The following is an 8179-nucleotide window of genomic DNA, read 5'->3' on the forward strand; positions in this document are numbered from 1 at the left end:
ATACGCCGCCAGCATGTGCCTAGGTGTCGGGCCGTCTACAGGAACACGGCTAGCTTTCGTATTCCTAGAGAACACTGGCTCACTTCCCCAGCCCCTCCGCCATCCATGCTGGGATTTTCACTGGCTTGCTCTTGTGTACGTCCTGTCTGTGCAGTGGGAATCACTGAGTTCCTGGTGCAGTGGCCCTGCCATGTCTGGAACACACTTATTCCCACAGGTACCTGCTGCTTGTGGCTCTTAGGAACGTTGTACCCTCTTTCATAGTGACCCTGAGCCTTGGGGATGGCTTCTGATGCAGATGTCCCATTGGAGGCTGAGTCCGTCACAGTCTCCTATGCTCTGTGCACCAGGCTGCTCTGGGTTTCCATATTAATGACTGTCTCATACAGAGAAGCCTCTCGGATGGAGACTGCGGGGTGGGCATGAAGATCAGTGCTTACGGGGCGATCCCTTTAGCACAATGACAGTAGTAGATTCTCCTTCAGAGTTCTTCATCTAGCTAACAGTGCGAGGTATAATTCCTTCTGTGTGATAGGCCTTAAGTCAATTAAAGGTCATTTGTTACACTGTGACGCTTGTACCCCTGTTGTACCAGGGGGTGTCCCTTGCCAGGCTGCATGCTATAGACGAAGGTTTTACGGCTCAGTAAGACTCTGGATTACTTTATTGTCTAGTAGCATGCACAGTACCTTCCTGTACTGTGAGAGCTACTCACTAGGAGTGAGGCTTTCAGGGTGGCACCAGCTTGACTTCTCTGTGTCTTATGAGGCAGGTATGTGTCTACTGTAATTTTTAAGACAGCATCTGTCACTCAAGCTGAATCTTGCTGTTCTGGTTAGACTGGCCAATGAGCTCCAGGGATCTTCCTCTCTCCACTTCCCCAGTGCTGAGATTACAATACCCCCCCCCCACGCATTCTTTTTTCTTAAATTTTGAGACATATGTCCTCTCTGTGTATCCCCAGCTATCCTGAAACTCAGAATGTAGACCAGGTTTGCTTCAAACTTACAGAGATCCTCTTGACTGCTTTCCAGGTGCTAGGAGGTGTGTCCCACTGTGCCCGGCACTGTTCCCACTTTTTCATGTGAGTCCTGGGGCTTGAACTTGGGTCCTTCTCTTGTGTTGCAAGCACTTCACTGACTAGCTGTGGTGGATTTTGTCTCAGCAGGTGCTTCACTTGAGTCCTGTTACCTGTTATGTCTCCTCCTCTGAAGTCAGGAACCTCAGAGGGCCAGGTCCTTCTAACTCTAAGCAGAGTGACAGAGTCCTGGGGCCCTAGGGAGCTGAGTGGCTCTGATAGAGGAATTTGAAGGGAGTTTTGAGGGTGAAACCAACAGAACATAGACTAGAGTAGGGGCTGGAGACCTCTTCTGACATGGTTGGTGTCAACCTTTTCATTGAGGAGTTTCCAGAAGCTACCGTGCATGGGCTTGTATCATGCAGAGTCTGGAGAACAAGTAGGAAGTTTGAGGGCCTGGGCTTCTCACATGGCCGTCACTCTTGTGACCATGAGATGTGTCACCTAGGACCATGCACCTGCCAGTAGCCTTGTCCTTGTCCTTCCTCACTGCAGCTGTAACTGGTGTCAGAATCTGCAAATCTTTCTCAGGTTGCTCTGTTTATAACAACCTCACTGTGATGGGCTGTCTGTTTTTGGAGGCTCCCTAGCTGCAGAGTGTCACAGAACCTAGGTCATTAGTCTTCTAGAGCCTCTGCACCCCTTTTCCTGCATCTGGCCTCTCACCTGCAGAGTAGAGCCCTGGTCTTTCCAGAAAACAGATGGAGGGGCGGCCTAGACCTAGGGGTGGTGGGTCCTCATCCCACTCAGGACTCTGGAGGAGAGCTGGCGCACTCAGCCCTTCGACAGATCTCTTTGTACGGAGGTGCAGCAAAGAGAGCAGGCTTGCACTCACGGCAGCAGAGTGGATTCTTATTTAAAACTCAGGAGGCTGCAATGCCCTGCCTTCCGTTCTCCACCCTGCCTTTGTGGAGATACTTTAGCTCTTACATGGGTGAAGAGCCCTGACCACCCCTAAAAGTGGCCTTGCATCTGGGCACGCTGAGCTTAGGTCTTCATCTGTACCTTGCCCCACACACAGCCAGCCACTGTGCTTTGCTGCTGGCATCTCAGTGAGGGAATTGGACTTTGGCCTCCCATGTGAGCATCGGCTTTGAGGCTGTGGCTCAGACTCCTCAGTGTTCACCCAGAGCAGGCTGCCTGCCAGGCCCAGGACCTGTGAGCCTGGGTCCTGCTACCCTGCTTTGCACGGATATGTGCTCTTCCATCCCAGGGCCTGGCTGGCTGTGGGGAAAGAGGTCTTACAGGCAGGACTCTTGCTGTGAGGAATTTGGGCTCATAGGCAGTTTGAAGAGTAACATCCCAGCTCCTGCTGCCCAAGTATCTTCTCCACTTGACCCTGGCCTGTGTCCCTAGGTTCCAGCAGGCCACCTCTGGCCTTTGGTTGGGCAAAGTGTTGGCTGGGTCGTGGGAGGTGGAGGATTCTGAAATGAAGCATGAAGCACTGTCACTGTAGCTGTTACACATGCCACATTCTGGGACACAGAGTGCCAGGCTGTAAGCTGCAGGCATCCTTCCATGTCTACAGAACACACACAGCTTGACATGGGACATAGTGACAGCTGCCAGGATGTCCTGGGAGTCTGGCTTTGGCTGAAGTGTGGCGTTTGTGGAGATCATGGTTGGCGGCACATGACAAATGTTACACATATGTTACACATAGTGCTCTTCATCTGAACACGAGTGGTAGGAAAATCCTGGGGTCTCACACCTAGGTGTGTGCATGGAAGATGCAGCATTCTCTTTCTGCTCGTTTGGGAGCCAGGAAAGGCTCTGAATTGTGTGTGCGTGTTTTTTTTTTCCTTATTTTGTTTTTGTCTTTAAGAATAGCATTTTTATTGCATTTATTTATTTAGTATATGTATTGCTATGGTGCAGTATGGCAGTCAGAGGGTGGTTTGTGGATGTCAGTTATTTCTTTCTACCATGTGGGTTCCAGTACTGAACTCATGTAGGCAGGCAGGCTTGGTCACAGGTCCCTCTTTATCCTCTGAGCTATGTCTCTGGCCCTGGTTTTGGTTTTGAGATAGTGTCTCATGTAGCTTGGGCTAATCTTGAACTTACTAAGTAGCTAGGAATGACTTTGAACTCCTGATTTTTCTGCCTCTGCCTCCCCAGCATTGACATTGTAGGTATCCACCGCTCTGTGTGCCCAGTTCATGTGGTCTCTCTCACCTTCGTGAATGCTCAGAGAACATTCTGCTGACTGAAACACATCCCCATTAGGGAAACAGTTTCCATAGAGCTCTTGCCTTAAGTGTGGGATCTCAGTTTGGGCAGAGTTGTGGCTGGGTTCACTCAGTTGTGTCTGTAAGTGAGGAATCTTACTCCAAGTGGAGTTGTGATCAGGTATACTCACCAGGCTGGTATTCCATAGGCCAGTGTGTGCTTGTACTGGAGGGACACTAGAGTGAACCAGAGGAGACCTGTGACCTGCTCTTAGTGTGGATCTGTTTATCCTCAGAGGCCCTAGTTTTCCTATGGCCTGTGCAAACTGGGATGTGGAACCTAGAACTTAGGAATGTCTATTCTGTAGCTTGTCATTTGAGGTTGTAGTCTGGTAGCGGCCAGGTGACCTGTGTTTGTGGGCTATACACCTGACACATGTTCTTGGGCACCCTACTGGATTGGGGCCACACCTTCTGTGTATTTGCTGATTTGATGCTGTTGATGAGAACACAGCCTGGGGCAGGTTCTACTTTGGAAACAGGTGTCTTTTCAGAGAACCCACAGTCCACTAGTTTGAAGCTAGTCCTTGTTTGGATGGTTCTGAGGTTTCTCGGTTGCTTGCTGGATGCTCTGTTCAGAATATCAGTGCTGTAGTAGCTACACTCTAGCCCGCTCCCTTGGTAGGGTCTCTACACTTCCCCACCTGCCTGTGTCTCTTTATGGCCTCTGCCTGACAGTGTGGGACGAGAGGCTCTTAGAGGGACCGTGGCCCCAGGTCAGCCAAGTACGCCTGCGTCTTGCTGGTGGCATGGCTGATGCTGCAGCATGGCGGGCTCTGCTCTTGGTGCCCTCCTTCCATCTGTCTGCCACCTGTGCCAGGCAGCAAGCCCCGAGTCTGTGTGGGCTGCTCAGTCCCATGCTCTCACATTTCCTTTCTGCCAGGGGCCACCATTTTGGAGCAAAGCACTGCGCACATGTGGCAGGAGGCCCCAGCTGGAGGCTCTCTTACAGCCCTGTCGCTCTGTAGTCCTTTGGCAAGGCCTCCTGGAAGGCTCGCTCAGCCCACCACCCTTCCCTGCCTCCCAGCTGGATCTGGAATTGCTCCTGGCCTGGAGGCTGCCAGGTAGAGCACAGGCAGCTATCACTTGGGAGAGGAAACATTTAACTTTTGAGGCAGCAACACAATACCATCTCCTCTGTGGAGGTGGCCGAGGTAGAAGATTAGCAATTAATTCTTTATTACGTGCAAACTCCTCTTCAGTTCTGTGGAACCAAACCGTCCTCCCACCGCGAGGAGGGGCGGCTCCCCTCGGCTCATTCCCCAGCGCACCGCTGCACCGCTGCTCGTCTGCTTGCGAGCTGATAGGAATTGCTTCCGAGTCTTCATGGAAGACATTCAGACACGCACTTCTCCGGCTTCCTACTTGCTCCCCCGCCTTTCCCCCTCTGCTCTGGTATAGTTTATTGTGATTCAGTCTCAGGAGCATCTTGCTGTTTATTGGGATTGCAATTATAGAATGCAGGTATCAGCTGCCTTTTAGGCTAGACAAGTTGTAGCACGTTGATTTTCATTTTCTTTAAATTGTAGCTTTTTTTTTTATTGCCATAGGAGAACATTGACTCTGAGGAGAGAGTCACTGGATGCTGTTATTGGTCTTGCCTTTAGTTTGGACAGTTTTATTGTTTACTGTAGCTTGGCTGAACTGTCAGAGGCATGTTGGTAGGTGTTGCTTCTCAGCTATCTGCAGATTATGAAGCATGATGGTTTGCTTTTGAAGGCACTGTGGGCTATAGGTCATTGTTGTAGTCTAAAAAAAAAATCAACAGCCACTGTGGATAGTATGAGTAACTAGACCCAGCTATGCTATGTCCAATGAAACTTTACTTTTGGCTTGAGCATGTAGCTCAGTGGTAGAGCCCCTGCCTAGAATCCCCCAGTGAGGGGCTGGGGTGTGGCTCAGTGGTAGAGCCCCTGCCTAGAATCCCCCAGTGAGGGGCTGGGGTGTGACTCAGTGGTAGAGCCCCTGCCTAGAATCCCCCAGTGAGGGGCTGGGGTGTGACTCAGTGGTAGAGCCCCTGCCTAGAATCCCCCAGTGAGGGGCTGGGGTGTGGCTCAGTGGTAGAGCCCCTGCCTAGAATCCCCCATTGAGGGGCTGGGGTGTGGCTCAGTGGTAGAGCCCCTGCCTAGAATCCCCCAGTGAGGGGCTGGGGTGTGCCTCAGTGGTAGAGCCCCTGCCTAGAATCCCCCAGTGAGGGGCTGGGGTGTGTCTCAGTGGTAGAGCCCCTGCCTAGAATCCCCCAGTGAGGGGCTGGGGTGTGGCTCAGTGGTAGAGCCCCTGCCTAGAATCCCTCAGTGAGGGGTTGGGGTGTGGCCAAGCAGGACAGCATTTTACTAATATGTACAAGGCCCTGGGTTTTATCCCTAGCACTACAAAAGAAGATAAATAAACAAACTTTCAAGTTCAAGTTAACAAACTGCCCAGGAACAAACTGAGGTACCTCTGGAGGTAGTAAGCTCCCTATAAATGGGAACTATCAGTCAGAGGCCAAAGTCACCGCCAAAATCCTTGCTAGGATTCTGTGCCTTTGTACCTCAGGCTGAGCAAGACTGGGCAGTGCATAACCTGACTCTACAGGTCCCCAAGCCCAGGCTGCAGCCATGGCCCTCCCAATATGCCACCCTGGCATCAAACTGATTCACTCATCTGCAGGCTCTGAGAGTCGCAGCAGGGTCTGCTCACCCCGTGTTGGTCACACAATGGTCTCTGCTGACCCCCTGGGCTGAGCCATGGGCAGGATTAGACAAAGACTGGCAAACATCTGTGTAGGTCACCAGGGGGAAGCAGACACCTTCCTCTAACACTTCTGTGTCCACTTGGTCCTCTGTGCTTTGGGATCTTCTCATTAGCCCTGGTCTGTTTGCCCCTGGGGCTGTCCCTTCCCATGTCTCCATCCTTTTCTTGCCCCTCCTTCCTGCCCTTGTATTGTATGCTGGCTGCTGTCTCTCTCAGTGTGTCCATCTGTCTCTCTGGAATAGAGGAAGCTAGTACAGATGGCAGGAGCTTGTCACCCAGCGCTGTCCAGTCTTTCCTGTTCCTCTCACCTCTGAGGCACGGTTACCTGGCCTCAGCATACCAGGACCCCTTCCTCAACAGAAGGATGGTTCTCAGACAAAAGCAGGGAGGGTCCAGGAAGATGACCACTGGAGGGCGCTCAAGCCCCTGTGCCCAAGGTAACCTCATCCTAACTGCTGATTCTCTACTTCCTGCCTCATCAAGTTGGCCGGGCATCCCTCTGCCGTAGCGCTGCACAAATGACGCCTCTGAGTCAGGAGGCGTCACACTCCTGACTCACACTCCAAGCTGTTGGAGTCAACGGCCCAACGGCCAAATAGGATGAATCATGTAGCTGCCATGGGTCTCAGTTGCCTATTTGTAAGATGGGTCTAAAAGAGGAGGCAGCCTGTGAGTGACGTGCTCAGCTAATTCGCACCCTCATGGCCCCAGTACTCCCAGAAATTCTGAGGGGCAGGGCCGGCCAGGGACCAGGTGGGAGCAGGCCAGCCACAGTGGCTCTGTGATTACTGATTGTTACATTTCTGTAGTGGGCCCCATCACTCTTAGTCTGGGGTCCCAAGAAAGCAAGGCGTAGGTGGTCCTGAAGTCCCATTTGTAGGTGTGAGTCTAGGTGAAGAGACACCGAGGTGAGGAGAGTCACTGATGGATGGGGGCCTTGGTGGGCAGTCATTATGGGAAGGTGTCCACAGTGGGAAGGGCCCTTGGGGACGGATGGGTCTGCTTTGGTCAGGTTCGCCGGGCTGTTGATGGGCAGGGTCATTGATAGGATAGGGTCTAAGTGGAAGAATTCATTGATAAGGCTATTGGTATTAAGAGCTACTTGGTGGGTGGGGTCACCGGTGGTCAGGGGTCCTCAGTAGGTGATTTTTCAGCCGGATCACTTGTGAAGGAGTCATTGTTGGGTAGGGGTCACTCGTGGTCAGGGCCTCAGCTGAACTCCTCTAGGGGAATCTTGGCAGGGTCTGGGGGTCTGCGCTCCTACCCGCTGCCGGCAGGGGGCGCCCCTTGCGCGTCGCTGCGTCTGGTCTGCACGGAGAGCCTCCGCCTGGGCCACAGTGGAGCCGCAAGGGCACCTGCGCCGGCCTGGAGGCGCTGCCAGGCTGCAGACCGATGAGTACTTAGGTGTCCCTGGGGAGAGATCCTTCCATCTGCACCCCAGCCCTAGGTCCTCACACCTGATTTTTACTCCAGCTTCGTTCGGTACATCTGGACATCCCTTTGGAACACGCTGGGTGGGGTGGAGAGGCTCAGAAATAGGGGAAATCTGGGTTTTGGTTGAACAAGACAAGGGGCGACCTCAAGACCATCCGGTCTATCCTTATACAAGGCTAGGTGCGCCCTAACTCAGTTTCCCCATCTGTGGAAAGGGGATGTGTCATGCAACTCCCTAGGCGGGGACAAAGGTGGTGGCTTAGCTGGGTCTGGGAACTGAGGACACTGGAGGCTGTGAATCCTTGGTCAAGTTGTGTTCCCTTTCTAAGTCCCGGAAGGAATAGATATGGGAGAAACCGACTCTTTCCTGCTTGGATTTGCCAACAACCCCCTCCCCCTGGCAAACGAAATTCCTGAGGAGAAAAGCCAACAACTTAATCCATCCAGAGATCGGTGACCCTGGGAGGAGAATACATTCTTCAGAGGAAATCCTGGTCACAGTAAAGTGGTTGAGCACCATTGACTGTTCATCCTCTCCCAGCATGGGGGGACAGTCTTCTCTGCAGAGATGACAGGAACCTTTAGAGGGTCCACAGAGTGAGTCATTTAGGACCACTTCCCAGATGGTGAAACTGAGTCAAGAGCAGTCATGGTATCCTGTTAGAAAGCCTTCCCACACTACTGGAGCTGTGGGGGGGGGGGG

General features: G+C 52.5%; 1 protein-coding gene across 1 annotated transcript in view; it reads left to right on the plus strand.

The window, feature by feature from the left end:
- Mad1l1 (mitotic arrest deficient 1 like 1) overlaps positions 1-8179 on the plus strand; it is a 318963-nt gene that overhangs the window by 41222 nt on the left and 269562 nt on the right. The window lies entirely within an intron of this gene.

The sequence above is a fragment of the Grammomys surdaster genome, unplaced genomic scaffold, assembly GCF_004785775.1.
Source record: "Grammomys surdaster isolate TR1022 unplaced genomic scaffold, NIH_TR_1.0 126109, whole genome shotgun sequence".
Taxonomy (NCBI): domain Eukaryota; kingdom Metazoa; phylum Chordata; class Mammalia; order Rodentia; family Muridae; genus Grammomys; species Grammomys surdaster.